Source organism: Podarcis tiliguerta, assembly GCF_965153285.1.
Source record: "Podarcis tiliguerta genome assembly, chromosome: 12".
Lineage (NCBI taxonomy): Eukaryota > Metazoa > Chordata > Lepidosauria > Squamata > Lacertidae > Podarcis > Podarcis tiliguerta.
Window position 1 is genome coordinate 50726198 of NC_139545.1, and position 16083 is coordinate 50742280.

Genomic DNA, 16083 nt, shown 5'->3' on the forward strand with positions numbered 1-16083 from the left:
AACTACTACTCTCTCAGGGTCTCTGAGATTCCTGCATTGCAGGGGGTTGGACTAGATGACCCTAGGTGTCCCTTTCAAATCTAGGATTTCCTACTTTCCGCTCTCAGAAAGGAGATCAGAAATGGGTTTTTAGACAAGCATCACATCTCTCGTGGGTGGAAGGCACTTGCTTCCAGGGGAGGTGGCCCGTTGCCACTCTGCGTGATCCACTGCTCTGGCCTTCCCATCAGCCTCGTCTAGGATTGGGGGCAGCGATTCTGCCTCCCTCTACCTGCGACAGGTGAGAGTATGGCCCTATTGGACCCGAAGAAACACCTAGAACAGCTGCTCATACCAAAACAAACTACTGGCGCTTTTTAAGGTACTCTAAAACCGAAATTATTTGGGAGTCTAACTGTGATGCGCAACGTTAATCGCTATTCAGAGAAGACCCACAAACAGATGTGCCTGTCCGTCAATTCCAATGGGCCACCTTGGAGCAGAGTGCGGCTTGATATCACCGCAGAAGCACCTTCAATCTTAATTCAGAGCAAACCAAAATTTCTTCAGTTATTAAAAAATTGGAAAACACTGGTCTTTAAAAAAACAACAATGGGCTGGGGTGGAAAAGACTGAGCATGGTATTGTATAGAAACAGATTTTTGCATCTCATCTCCCCTTGCAAAACTGCCAAATCTGACATTTTGTTCTGGGCTCCAGCTCCGCTACTCATCTCTTTGACCAAAAAGAGACACTCCACAACCCATTTTTTTTCTTCCCGTTAACAAAAAGTACATCACGGAGCGGATCAAACCCGCAGGAATTCCTCTTTGGCACGGCCAACTTGGCGTTATCCTGGGAATACTTTCTAACAAATATTCAGCCCAGATGTGCATTCCACTCCGATCTGAACATCCAGCTTTCAAAAAAGAGGGGTGGAGGTCGTGGAGCACAAAAGGAAAGGGTTTTTTTGGGGGGGGCAGAGAGGCACGGATTAGAAACCGCTAGCTCTCCTGGAAATCTCTGAAGCGTGCAGGAAGGAATGGGGGGGGGGGAGATGGGGCTAAAAGGGGAGACACAAGCTTGCTAACCTCCTCTGAGGTGTGACAAGAAAGTTACTTTGGAGTAAGATAGCTCTAAGGAAGCTTCTGATTCATTTAAGCCACTCAGAAGGCGGAAGTACCCTAGTACACAGGATATACCGTATTTTTCGCTCTATAGGACGCACTTTTTCCCCTTCAAAAATGAAGGGGAAATGTGTGTGCGTCCTATGGCGCGAAGACGCCATAGCCCCGCGACCCTCTCCCGGCTGGAGAAGTGACGCGCGGCTATGGCAGGAGCCTCTCCGCTGCGCCTTTCGGCTGCTCCCTGACCTGCTCTTTGGGGCTGGTGGTGGGCTTCCCCCCGCCAGCCCCAAAGAGCAGGTCGAAAGGAACCTGAAGCCTGGAGAGCGAGAGGGGTCAGTGCACACCGACCCCTCTCGCTCTCCAGGCTTCCAAGGTAGCCGCCTGAACGCACCTTAAACGGCACCTTGTTTTAGAGTGGGAAAACAAGAGGGGGAAAGTTCTCCCCCTCTCTGCGCAGCGCCTCCTGCAAAGCCACCTTCTTCAGGATTAGGGAACGGAAAGCTTCCCCAGAGGTGAATTCCAATTCTGTCAGAGGGGAGCAGAATCCTGCGGCTTTGCAGAACAAGCGCATCAGCAGCTGTTCGCCTATGGCGAGTTATGGCCTTCTCCAAGCAACCAGGCTGAGAAAAGCTATAAAGAAGCTTGTGCTCAGGTTGCTTCTTGTGGGGTGGGGGATGAACGTAAACCCATTGCACACAGGATCAGGCCAAAGATCCAGCTTGACCCTCTGAAATAGACTAAGAGGCTTTGAGTTTCCTGACTGAGTGGGAATTTGAACCCTGAGCTCCCAGGTCCTAGTCCGATACTCTAGCCACTACCCCACATTGCTTCCTATGGGGCAACTATATAAATTAAATAGGTAAATATGGGGAAAGCAAAATAGAGAAGGATCTGAACCACCTTTCTTGAAACTTGAATACGTTTTATTCTGGAGTTGTTTTAATGTACAGTGGTACCTCAGTGGTACTTAATTCGTTCCGGAGGTCCGTTCTTAACCTGAAACTGTTCTTAACCTGAAGCACCGCTTTAGCTAATGGGGCCTCCCGCTGCCGCCAGAGCACGATTTCTGTTCTCATCCTGAAGCAAAGTTCTTAACCCGAGGTAATATATCTGGGTTAGCGGAGTCTGTAACCTGAAGCGTATGTAATCCGAGATACCACTGTATTGTACACCACTTTGAGGTCCCCCCCTTTAAAATATAAAGTGCTATAGAAACAACAACAACAACAAATTCCATTGCAAAAAGAAACACAGTATCTAGACTTTCCATTGTGGCGACCGCAAACCCGGTTTAAGGTGCCATCTGGCAATTAGCTCATTTATTTGAGTTTCTAACACTGTTCTAAAGAGCGCTTCATCAACGGAGATTGATTTTAAGCTCACATAACCCCAAACCTGTTTCAACATGAAAGAGCTCAGCTTCTGCAGCACGCAGAAAAATGGTGCCTCTGAGGCACGTGCAGAGTGCCTTTCCCCTCACCACAGGGCAACCACAGCCCACCTCCCTCCCCAGAGAACACCTGAGCTCCAGGTTCCTGCTTGCCCACCTCTTGAGGTCAGCTCCTGCCAGGCCTGGCAGCCTTGGTTTGGTAAAGGTCATTGTTTGCCAAAAGTGAAGCCAAGGACATTTGGCCAGGGGGCTCTGGGTGTTTACAAAGGAGAGCCAAAACACTACAGAGCAACCTTTGCAACCAAGCCGCCAAGACTGCAGCAGCCTTCTCCAAAAAGCTGGCTTCACGTCTGCAGAGCTGGTGCCAAGTGTGTGGGTGCTCAGAATGGGCACAGAGAGAGAGAGAGAGAGAGAGAGAGAGAGAGAGATGATTTACAGTGGAGTGGTACTCTGAGAAAACAAGCGATCTCAGAGTCGATGGCACCAAAACAGCCGCCCGCGTCTCCCCAGTCTTCTGGGCTGTTAACACCCACCTACATGGGAGTTATTTTCGGAGCCTGGTGCCATAAATAACAGCACTCAGTTTCCTGAAGTGGGGCGGGGGGGAGAAGCGCTTTCAAGAACACACTCGAAGAAAACGTTCAGAGGATTAAGAGAATTCTCTCTCGAGGGCTTGCAATGGTAGCTGATACAGTGGTACCTCTGGTTATGTACTTAATTCGTTCTGGAGGTCCGTTCTTAACCTGAAACTGTTCTTAACCTGAAGCACCACTTTAGCTAATGGGGCCTCCTGCTGCTGCCGTGCCACCAGAGCACAATTTCTGTTCTCATCCTGAAGCAAAGTTCTTAACCCGAGGTACTATTTCTGGGGTAGCAGAGTCTGTAACCTGAAGCGTATGTAACCCGAGGTACCACTGTATATAAGCTAGGAACCAAAGGGTTCCTTAAAGTTAAACCAAGGTTGCAGTTGCGAAAACGGAATTCCTAGTTGCCATCTGTGGGTAGGTAAAGGAAAAGGGACCCCTGACAGTTAAGTCCAGTTGTGGACGACTCTGGGGTTGCGCGCTCATCTCGCTTTACTGGCCAAGGGAGCCGGTGTTTGTCCGCAGACAGTTTTTCCGGGTCATGTGGCCAGCATGACTAAGCCGCTTCTGGCGAAACCAGAGCAGCGCACGGAAATGCCGTTTACCTTCCCGCCAGAGCGGTACCTATCTATCTACTTGCACTTTGACGTGCTTTCAAACTGCTAGGTTGGCAGGAGGAGGGACCAAGCAACGGGAGCTCACCCCATCGCGGGGATTCGAACCATCGACCTTCTGATCGGCAAGCCCTAGGCTCAGTGGTTTAACCCACAGCGCCACCCGCGTCCCTAGCGCCACCTGCGTCCCTCATTACCCTCTTTGGGTAAGGCAGCTCTAAAGTCTTATTTTTCAAATGATGACTGGGATTGACTCTCAGTTAAAACATCTGTCTAGCTGAGAGGACCATCTTGAGTTCAGTGAAGAACTATGAGAGCTTAAAGAAGAAAAGTCACTTGATCCAGGGACAGTATGCATATATATTGGCCTTTTCTGACCTCTTTTTCTTAACGGTGACTGCTCCTGCTCAAGCTGCACAGAGAAAGCATTTCGGTTCCCGAAATTCATTCCGATTGCGCAGGTAAAATATAACAGGTAGATTCCTACAGGATGTGTTGCTTGTGTGTGAAAACAGTCCAGGTCCAAGGATCCGCAGGCACGCACCTCCAGATGGCGGAGATACCAGGTGCCCAGGCATCTTTGCTTGGTCACAAGTGGTCAGTAAAGGTAAAGGGACCCCTGAGCATTAGGTCGAGTTGTGGCTGACTCTGGGGTTGCGATGCTCATCTCGTTTTATTGGCCGAGGGAGCCGGCGTACAGCTCATGTGGCCAGCATGACTAAGCCGCTTCTGGCGAACCAGAGCAGCGCACGGAAACACCGTTTACCTTCCTGCCGGAGTGCTACCTATTTATCTACTTGCACATGACGTGCTTTTGAACTGCTAGGTTGGCAGGAGCTGGGACAGAGCAACGGGAGCTCACCCCGTTGCAGGGATTCGAACCGCTGACCTTCTGATCAGCAAGCCCTAGGCTCTGTGGTTTAACCCACAGCGCCACCCGCGTCCCGAATGGTCAGTAGTAAGGTGCAAAATGCACTTGGCTGATTTCAAACACCGGGCCCTGGCTTGTGAGGTTTGTGTACGAGAGGCAGACCACGCATGCAAAAGGTCCAAACCCTGGATGTGGACACAGAATGGGGCAGACCTCTCTCTACATACCAGTTCTAGACAGCACTGGGGGAGCTGAAGCAATTGTCTGGCCTCATACGTTCCCTTTGGGGTGAGGACAGAATTCCACCCGCTCGCTCTGGTCAACTGGCTCTGGAAATATACTAGGCGTTGGGGATTGGCCACTGGAGAGCCCTGGGCTAAATCTGGCAGTCCATCTTGAGGTAACACCTGAGACAACCCTACCTGCAAAGCTGTGAATTTGGGGTTCCTTGGGGAGGGAAGTTAGGATGCTGGTCCCCCAACTCTCATTTTCCAAAACCAAACTAGGCAGGCACTGGAAAGTTTCCAGCGACCATCTCTGCCAACCTTGCAATTTAGCCCACACAAAAAAGGCCACCTTTTTCCAATCAGAAAGAAACAAGTTCCTTTCCTGGTTACCTGGAGGTACTACCGACTCACCATAGGTGAGCAGGGGAGAGATTATACTGAAGAGCTTCTCTTGTCCCATTCACAGACAAATGATTCAGTGTGTGCATCATGCAAGTATTTGATTTTTTTTAACGTTCTCCGACTGCTTGCACACCTAGAAATGTGATGCGGGTGCCCGTGAATCCAGGCCTGAAATACACACTGGAGCCATACATAAAAAGGAGAGAGACGGAATAATTCTGGTGCTTTCCTTTAAAAATATTCCAAGCTACTTCTTACAATACTTTGCATATATGTATGTGTGCTGGGAAAAATGGGGGGGGGGATTTCCACAGCAGTAAAGTTTTTCCTACCTTCACCCTGCGATTTCCCATGTAGATACCACATTGGGAAACCACCAGAAACGACGGCTAGATTCAAGAAGTCCCCTTTGCGCACAGAAAAGGACTCAGCAACCTTATTTCAAGGAAGAGTAAATTGGGATTCCCGCTCCTTAAAGCGGTTCCCCCTTTTTTTTTTTTGGTTAACTTAAGCCGACTATAAGGTTTCATAATCTCTCTCTGCTGCTAAAAATAGAGTCGGGACAGCAAAGGCTAGAAAGCACACGTACGTTTCACATCCCAGAATAAAAAAGCATGAATCAGTTGCAAGCAGAGACCGGTGAGACAACCAAACCCCACCCGCCAGAAAATGCAGGCAGCGTTTTGTCCGGGGAGACTGACCGAGGGCTCAGGAAGCCACGAAGGGAACACGCATCACGAGAGAAAACAGCTCATGGGCGTAATTCAGCCGAAAGCCCCAGTCACACAGGGTGCAAGCCTCGCAGAGACTCCCTGGCACAAACCCCGCGGAGACGAATGGGAGTCACACGACCAGGGCAGGCGACTTGGAAGGGGCGCGCCAATCATCTGAGCATCGTTAGAACAAATAAAGATGGCAAGTGCCCAGTTAGGGCTAGGCAAGGGAGACAGAGTGCTGTTGCGGTCCAGGGCTAGATTTCACAGAATCATAGAATTGGAAGGGACCTCAAAGGTCATCCAGTCCAACCCCCTGCAATGCGGGAATCTCAGCCAAAGCATCCATGACAGATGGCCACCCAATCTCTGTTTAAAAACCTCCGTGGAAGGACAGTCCACCACATTCCTAGGGAGTCCGTTCCATCATTGAACAGCTCTTACTGTTTAGGCGCAGGAGAAGCAGTGTGGTATAGTGGTTAGAGTGCCTAGGACCTGGGAAAGCAGGGTTCGTATTCCCACTCAGCCATGAAACTCACTGGGTCGCCTTGAGCCAGTCACTTGCTCTTAGCTTAGCCTACCCCACGGGGTTATTGTCAGGTTAGACTGGGGAGTGGGAAGAGTTGGAGGCCACTTTGAGCTCCCTGGAGAAAAAGTGGGGTAAAAATTTAACAAATAACAGTAAGTTCAAACCCTCACTGGTTACACACTCAGCTCATCCACCTTACTCTCAGGGCTCTTGAGGAAGCAACCTGGAGTAGCCCTTAGACCAGGGGCAGCAACCTTTTTCAACCATGGGCCGGTCCACCGTCCCTCAGACCATGTGGTGGGCCGGACTATATTTTTTTTTGGGGGGGGGGGGAATGGACAAATTTCTATGCCCCACAAATAACCCAGAGATGCATTTTAAATAAAAGGACACATTCTACTCATATAAAAACCACGCGGATTCCCAGACAGTCCGCAGGCCGGATGGAGAAGGTGATTGGGCCGCATTTGGCCCACAGGCCTTAGGTTGCCTACCGCTGCCTTAGACATATACCCATCATGATCACATTGCAGGAAGGGTGGCATATAAATATTAAGCTGTATGGGCGCACAAATTTGCTATGTCGTTTTTTAAAAGGCAGAAATTGTTTATCTAGTTTCGCAAAAAAGAGAGAAAAAGGTAGGAGCAACAAACTGGACTTCGGGTTTCCTGTGGCGAGGATGGAAAACTTCCAGGTGACCAGTAAACAAGATTTGTAACTTAGCAAAGGAATACGTACTGCTTCTTTCTCTTGGAGCCCCCTACACCTTGGATGCAGGCTGTGCCAATGCAAAAATAAGGAGTGAGGGCCCCTGAAACGTTCTTACAACCATAGAACAAGCTTAAGATGCCATAAATGCCATTTTAAAACTTGCTCTCTGTATCGGGAACACTCAGCACATCTTTCTACAAGGCCTCAAAGCTTTCTCTGCAGACAGCCGCAGGCACTAGGCTAAATCTCCCTCTTTCCAAATCCGGCAAAAAACCAAACCTGAGAACACACTTCGGGGCCCTATAGACCTATGCAAGGAAGCCCGGGGTTTTGGTTTATCAGGATCAGAATTCTAGTTCCTGGGAACCCCAGCTCTCACCGAAACAGGAAATGAAGTTTCTAGCAATACCTGGTGAAATCTCAGAAAGGAAAGGGTTTTTATTCAGGAATTTCTGGCCGGCAGGGTTCACTCTTAACACTCCACCCCTCCTCTTGAATCACTGGAGCAGAATGCATTATGCAAAGAGTGTCGATGCTAATTTGCTTTCATTTCCATAATTCATTCAGGTCACAGGATCCAGCTTTTCTTGCTGCAGGTCTTAAGAGGGATCCAGCTTAACAGCAGAATCGCCACGTGCAACAGGTACTCATGGCTCCAGCAATGGAGACACCTCCGTTTTCCCTGCAGCAAACTGGGAGAGGGGACCGGACCATAAGTTCCCAAATGAACCCCTTCAGGCGACACATAGCTAAATGTTTTGCAAAACCTAGTGAGTGCCTGTTTGTGTGTTTACCTTGCATGCAAAGCCCCCAGGCTACGGTTTGATGTGCCTGCATTTTAGCAGGAACCGACTCTATCCAATTCCTGAGCCAGTTTGCGGGCACCCCAGGGTGCTCACACCTAGAGCAGCCCCTGGTTCTAACCCGACAGGCTCCCTCCACCCCTCTCTGCAGTTTCCCCAGTGCCTACTCATCTCTCCAGCTGCACTGGATTTATGAAGCAACCTGCGTGGCTGCAGCAACTCCCGTGAGCCACTACAGTCACCCAGAGGCTTCTGTTTACACAGAGAAAGGCGTGGTTTGCAGGCTCCTGCCGGATTCAACCCTCGACATTATTGGTAAAGGCGAACGGCCGTGTTAAAAAGATGCCGGCAGCAGAAGCAAGTGACTTGGTTGTTAATTCTTTTAAATCAAATTCAAGCAGGGACGGAAGACAAAAGATACAAACTGCCCTCAGTGTCTAGGCAAATCCTCTATTTGATTACACCTGATGAATAATGCAAAGCCGGTTACCTTGTTTGTCCTCTGGTGGGCACACTCTGTTTTACCTCTGACGCGCCGGCCTCCTGCTCTTAATAATGCAGGAAGAACCGGGGGGGGGGGGGGGTGTCTAACCGTCTACTTGCTGCATGCCACAATTAAGTCCCTGAATCCGAATGAGATTCGCTACTTTCTTTCCAGAAAAAAAGAACTGGAAAGCAATCGGGGAGGTGGAATATAAGAAGGAAGAGAATCTGCATCGGAAGATACATGCAAGATACAGTGGTACCTCGGGTTACATACGCTTTAGGTTACATACGCTTCAGGTTACAGACTCCGCTAACCCAGAAATAGTGCTTCAGGTTAAGAACTTTGCTTCAGGATGAGAACAGAAATTGTGATCCAGCGGTGTGGCAACAGCAGGAGGCCCCATTAGCTAAAGTGGTGCTTCAGGTTAAGAACAGTTTCAGGTTAAGTACGGACCTCCGGAACGAATTAAGTACGTAACCAGAGGTACCACTGTACATGCAAGGAAGATACATGCATCAGAAGACACATGCAAGCAATCGCTGCAGATTTGCAGGAAAAGGCAATGGACATTTCTACTGGGTCTGAATTTCTTTTCTGGCGAGCTACACTTTTATGCAGGAAGTAGAACAGGAAAGCTACAATGGGGGTGTGCTGAAGAAATTGAGTCATGAACCCGGGAAGCGGTGTTAAACATCAGCCAGGCACCAGCCCCGGGTCCAATTGTGACCACATGATGATCTCTGGGTGTCAGGTGACTTGGAGAAGGATCTGAAAGATTTTCCTTGAAGCTTGAATATGTTTTGTTCTGGACTGTTTTATTTGGTGTTCAATGTGTTGTAGAAGAAGAAGAGAAGAAGAGTTTGGATTTGATATCCCGCCTTTCACTCCCCTTCAGGAGTCTCAAACTGGCTAACATTCTCCTTCCCCTTCCTCCCCCACAACAAACACTCTGTGAGGTGAGTGGGGCTGAGAGACTTCAGAGAAGTGTGACTGGCCCAAGGTCACCCAGCAGCTGCATGTGGAGGAGCGGAGACGCGAACCCGGTTCACCAGATTACGAGTCCACCGCTCTTAACCACTACACCATGCTGGCTCTCTGTAAACCACTTTGAGATTTGTTCTTTAAAACAGAAAGCGGTATAGCAGTGAAACAACAACCAATTCACTTGAGGGGGTATGTCACTTACTACTGGCCCAACTCACAGGGTTGTTGTGTTGGCAAGATAACGCAAATGAGGTGCTTTGAATACTTCAATGCCAATGTTAGCCCATTTGGGCCTGGTAGGGCAGAATTGCACAGAGACCCACAGGAGGTGGAACCATCCCCTGATTGGTTCTAAGTAAGAAAGCCACCTGGGGGCCACCTGGCTTCCAAGTATTACATGTGAAAAGGATCTAGGGGTCTTGGTGGACCACAAGCTTAACATGAGCCAACAGTGTGATGCGGCAGCAAAAACACTAATGCTCTTCGGGGCTGCATCAACAGAAGTATAGCGTCCAGATCAAGGGAAGTAACAGTTCCGTTCTGTTCTGCCTTGGACAGACCGCACCTGGAATACTGTGTCCAGTTCTGGGCACCCCAATTTAAGAAGGGTGTTGACAAGATGGAATGTGTGCAGAGGAGGGCAACCAAAATGATCCAAGGGTCCGGAAACCAAACCTTATGAGGAACTGTTGAGGAAGCTGGGCATCTTTAGCCTGGGAAAGAGGCGACTGAGAGGAGCATTAATGGCCACCTTCAAATATCTCAAGGGTTGTCACATGGAAGATGGAGAAAGCTTGTTTTCTCCTGCTCTGGAGGATAGGACTCGAACCAGTGGTTTAAAGGAGATTCCAACTAAACGTCAGGAAGAATTTTGTGACAGTAAGAGCTATCTGGCAATGGAACAGGCTCCCTCAGGTGGTTGTGGACCCTGGAGGGTTTTTAAGTAGAGCTCGGATGGCCATCTGACACAGATGCTTTAGCTGAGGTTCCTGCCTTGCAGGGGGTTGGTCTAGATGACCCTCAAGGTCCCTTCTGATTGCTGGGTTGAGATCTGGAATAGCAACATTCCAATCGTGCTCTAAACCACCACACCAACAACCACGTCAAGAGAAATAGCGAGTCCTCTGAGATTGCGGGGAAGGGGGGGGGCAACTTGGATCGGAGACAGACTTGGGTTTGAGAGTCCACTCCTCTGCTGTGGACAGTCTACAAGACTTTTACCATCCAATCTCAGCCTCTATTTTGCTCCCTGTAAAATGGGGACAGACCTCACAGGGCAGAGCGGTGAGGGGACAGGCGCTTGTGAACGGCTTTGCAAATTGACTCAGCTACACGACAACAGATGATTCGTTTCCTGATAGACATAATCAATATCTCCTGCTTGCTGCTCCAACTTAAGTCCCCCCCTGCCCCCCCTCTGTAGGCACCATTGGGGAACCCTCAGCCAAACAGACAATGCCTTCGTCCGGACACAGACATCTGTTTTCTGCAGCAACAGATGCCAAAAGGGTGTCCGTTCGTAACCCGAGAGGGAACCGTGTTAACTGTTCTTCCCTCCAGCGTATTATATTCCTCGATGGGGAGGGCGATGAGGGCACTTGGAAAGAAAAAGCTTGCTTTAAAACAACAATAATAATCCCCCCTTATAATTGCAAATTAATGCTTCCATTCATGCTTCCACACTAAAGCAATGACTAGGACTGAAAACAAGCAAAAGAGGCAGAGCTGATGGAGACCAAAGTCATTGCGCAGGCTGCTCCTGTTGCTTCAGAATACAAAGACAGTGTGGTGTAGCAGTTAGAGCAGTGGTTCTCAAAGGGAGCAAGATAATCAAGTGATATCCAGGACAATCCTAGTTTGTTTTCCAATGCCTTATCAATAAAAATATTTGGTGTGGTGCAAGCAAATTGTTAATCTGAAAGTGCGATCCAAGGGGCGAAAGTTTGGGAACCACCAAGTTAGAGTGTTGGAGACCACCAGGGTTCGAATCCCCACTTAGCCACAAAGCTCACTGGGTGAGACCAGTCACGGTCTCTTAAGACTAGCCTACCTTACAGGGTTGCTGTGAGGATAAAATGGGGAGAAGAACTATGCAGGCTGACCTTGAGCGCCTTGGACGACAGGTGGGGTATACATGCAAAAATAAAAAGACTGAGAAAGAGAAACAGGAACCTATAGACACTCCAAATGTTGTTCATGGCCTAAACCACTGAGCCTCTTGGGCTTGCCGATCGGAAAGCCGGCAGTTCGAATCCACGTAACAGGGTGAGCTCCCACTGCTCTGTCCCAGCTCCTGCCAACCTAGCAGTTCGAAAGCACACCAGAGCAAATAGATAAATAGGTACCACTCCGGCAGGAAGGTAAACGGCATTTCCGTGCGCTCTGGCTTCCGTCACGGTGTCCCGTTGCGCCAGAAGAGGTTTAGTCATGTTGGCCACATGACCCGGAAAGCTGACTGTGGACAAACGCCGGCTCCCTTGGCCTGAAAGCGAGATGAACGCTGCAACCCCAGAGTCGCCTTTGACTGGACTTAACCGTCCAGGGGTCCTTTACCTTAGGGATTTTGAGAGTTACAGTGCAGAAAAATTGGCAGTGGGGCAGAAGCAGGGGCTTCCACAGGTAACACCCCCCCCCCCAATCCCTGCCAGAGAAACCACGAAATGTCATCGATATCAACTTTTGGCCTCCAGGACTGTCAGAACAGCTTTTTTATTATTATTAAAGGCTTTGAGAAGACAAGTAAAAACATGAGCCTGCATCCTTCTCTGGTCTCAAGTCTCTCTCTTCCACCCACAGGAGTTTCACCAAGAAACTCCTGCTCCTGATCAGTCCTGCCTTTCCACCAGTAGGTGTTGCTGTGGCTGCAAGAGAAAGCAAGAGCAGCTTCCCTGTGGCTCCTTCACCAAGCAGCAACCGGAACAGAAACTGCTATTGCTTTCTTGGTCTAGGAGAGCGAGAAATGCAGAAAGAAAAGGCAGCCTTCTTTGTCTGGCTCTGCTCCCATCCAAGGATGCAAACTTCCAGGCGGAGCAGAGATCTGACAGGCCGGAAGAGTCACGTGTCCTCAAGAGATGCAGGAAAGCTGTAGGGGTGTCATAAATGAGTCACTTAGCACATCACAAAAGGCTGTACTGTAGTAGAAAAGGAGTGCATACCTCAAGACAGCCGGGCAACCCAGCCCAACGCATAATTAATTATGAGGAGTTGCATTATTATTCCAAGTGCAATGGACTTGGGCCCTTGCAAGTACGCAGCCTCAAACTCAAAACTCTGCAAGCGACCACAAAAAGGGGAAGAGCAAAGAAAAACAGCCCCCGTCACAGCAGCACGGCAAAACTAAGATCAAGCGTTTGCAGCTACTTCTGCACAATCCGCTCAGAAGTTGAAAAGCAACCATGCGCAGCTCAAGTGTGAGTTTTCCCCACAATATGCATTTGTGACAAAAGGGTAATTAACTTCATAACAACTATGACCAGGGGATATGATGAACCTGATGCACGTAATCCTACTATCTGCTGAACCGTACTAATACACTACAAAAGAAATGTTGATTTTCACAGAAATTGTACAATTGGAAGGGACCCCAGGGGTCATCTAGTCCGACCCCCCCGCAATGCAGGCATATGGTTTGCCACCCACAAAAAAAAAAGAGTCTGCCTGCTGCATCGCTGAATGATGCCCTGTTCTGACCTTGCCTCTGATGGGGTTGTGGGGAGAAATGCTACTGTCGCTCTGCACTGTGTGCATTCACACCGTTCAATCGCTCCCAACACAGAGGCGTAGTAGAACTGGCCACAAGTCCCCAGGAGGAGGCTGCCTCCTGTGTCTCTGGAGGAGTGCCTGTTCTGAGCTTGCCCTGGAGCCAAGAGACATTCCCTGGAGCGGCTTGTGCTGAACAGCAAGGGGGGTGGGGTTACAGGGGAACAAAATTCAGTTTCCGAGTGTGTTTGTGAGCACAGAGCGTCCAGTTTTACTTTGAGGGAGGTGGTGGAGTGCCTGTCTCCATCGCGAGACATTTGGACAACACTGCCATGACACGGCTTTGAATTCCAACGACGTTATTCAGTGATGCAAACCAGACAGGCTGCCGTTGATGCAATGCCATTGACAAGCAACTGTGATGTTTCAAAGAAAACCCCAAGAACCTATATTTAAGCTGCCTTGTGTGTGACTCACATCCCTGGCATCAAACTCCTGCTAAAGCACAGTATTTCCCCAGCGTAACTATGACACACGAGGAGGAAGGACTGATGACAACAAACCTGGGTGGGGTGGGGGGAACTGTAAGAAAGAAAACCCTGAGAACATGGAAAACAAAAATTCCAAAACTAGTTACGTTTTCCAAAAGTGTTTCCACAATGGTGGAGTCTCTCTCTCTAGTTCCAGGAAGGCTGAGACCAAGAAACAACACATTTTATAATATAGTAGTATCTGGCATTCTTGTTTTGGGTTGCTGCTGTTGAACACAATCTGCCTCACATTCTTTGCTAAGATCGCCCCAGGGAGAGATCTGGCCAGTCCCTTAAGAGATAGCCCAGCGAGGAGCCAAATATCATTATCTCCCAGGGCTGGAGAATTTGGGCAACTCAATTAACTTCTTTTGAACTGTTTTACAACCCATCACTCCAGGACCTTAAAGGGGGGGGGGAGGTAGGAAGAAAAGCGCGGGTTGGCTCCTTAAACAGATGCTCGCAAGAATCCAGGTTACAATAAACACACCGTGGCCAGATCAACGTGAGCGGCGGGAATCGAAACCGCAGGCGCCTCGGCAGAGATCAGGTGCAAGGAGGGAAACGAGAAAGCATGGAGTAAGATCGTGGCGGGGGTGGGGATCAGGATAAGATCCAGGCTGCCGCTAGACAATAAGGGAAAGGATGGAGAGGGGCTCCCCAGATCCCCAGCCGGGGGAAGTCAGCGCCTCGACGGCGAGGAACCTCGACGTGAGCACAGCAGGAGTCCGGAATCTTCTCAATGTTTCCACTCCTCCAATGCCTCCGGAAGAGCCCACTTAACACGATCAGAAGTGTGACAGCCAGAAACGAGCCACTTTCCCGTCCCCCAGACCCAGCTCCGCGCCTCGGCGCACCATTTGGACACTGCGCGCCCCCTTCCGACCGTCGGAACGCCTCGAGCCGCCTCTTTCGCCCGCTCTACGGCGCCCCCTAGAGGGTGGGCATCGCCTCCCCCACGACCCTCGCTCCTCCGCCCGCTCCGACGTCTGCTTTTCCAACCCGGACTTAACTCCGTTTCGCTTCAAATCAACCTCATTTTCTACCCTGGCCGTGAACTGCTCTCATCCATCACAGTCAGAGGTCCCGAGCGAGCCCCGGCCGGCGCTCGATGAATGTGCCAATCTCTTTACCCCCCGTCTCCAGGGCGCCCCCTGTCGGGCTCCGTGAACCGAAGCCCTCCGCGCCCGCAATCCAACCTGGACCAGCCCCAACTCCCGCCTCTCTAGCGCCCCCTCTCCCTTTATCCAACGACTGCAGCCGCCGGGGTGGGGGCAGTCGCCGGTCTCGTTATGGCCCCTCGTACCCTAAGTTAGTACCCCGCGGGAACACGCCCCCCCAACCTTCTTCAGGGCGCCGCGTCCCCCGCACCCCACCGCCAGCGCTCTACGCCCCGAGAGCGCAGCGCAGCGCGGGCTCCGACGGCGGCGAGCCGAGCGGACGCAGACACTCACCGGCGCCGCTGGGGGCTCCTCGGACGGCGGCGGGGAAGGCAGGCAAGCCGGCTTGGGAGGAAGGAGGCTCGGCTGGAGAAAGAGGAGGAGCAGGGGGGCGAGACGGCGCCGCTCAGGCTTGCATCGCCGTCGAGACTGGCGGCTGCTGCTGCTGCTGCGTCCGAGGCTGCGGAGAGACTGGCTGGCTGGCTGCGCCTGGCGCTGGACTGCTCTGCCGCCGCCGCCGCCGTCGCTCCTCCTCCTTCCCGGCTCAGCTGCTGCGCTGCCCTTTTTCGTCAGTGGAAAACTCCTGCGCTCTGACGCAGGCGGTGACAAGGGAGCCTCAGCCAGAGACAGCGAGCCGGAGCCCGGCCCGCTCCCAGCCCACACGCCGCTTCCTCCCGGCCCGCCCGCCCGCCTGCCCGCCCTCCTTCCTTCCCCCGTCTAACCCAGCGCCAGGGAGGAGGAGGAGGAGGAGACGAGCTGCCCAGTCGCCTCCCTCCTTTTTTTTCCCCGGGAAAAAAGCGCCCGGATTGGAGGAGCGGCGCCTGCTTCTGCTGCTGCTGCTGTGTGCGGATTCACACGTGAACTGGGAAAAGGAGCCCGCTGCGTGTGCGTGTGGCTGCACGTGCGCGCCTCGGCCGGAGTTGCTGAGTGGCTGCAAAGCTGGGCGCGGGTTGGGTGTGCTCAGCGCTCGCGGGGTTTACTTTCGAGTAAAACGCAGCGTTTGCACGGGATCGCAGAAGGGGAGTTGGAGGGGGCGGGGAGAGTTATTAGTAGATGTACCTACAAAATCCCACCACCACCACTCCATTTTCTGCTGAGTTGCATCGACTTTACTCGGAAGTAAATTTACTGGTTTCAGCCCGAGCCAGCTTCCAAATGGAGAGCCTATGGGAGAGTTAACAAGCATTTTGGGCCGATGGTAATTCTTGTTCATGAGCCCATTTTACTCGAGAGCAAGTGTCATATAACTCGGTGGGACTTGCTTCTGTGTAA

The 16083-nt window shown here is 51.0% G+C and overlaps 1 protein-coding gene across 1 annotated transcript in view; it reads right to left on the reverse strand.

Moving 5' to 3' along the window:
* CSRNP1 (cysteine and serine rich nuclear protein 1) overlaps positions 1-15479 on the reverse strand; it is a 37343-nt gene extending 21864 nt beyond the window's left edge. The window contains exon 1 of the mRNA XM_083406556.1: positions 15106-15479. The gene's annotated coding sequence lies outside the window, so the exon portion shown is untranslated. The remainder of the gene's footprint in view (positions 1-15105) is intronic.
* Positions 15480-16083: the final 604 nt, after the last annotated feature.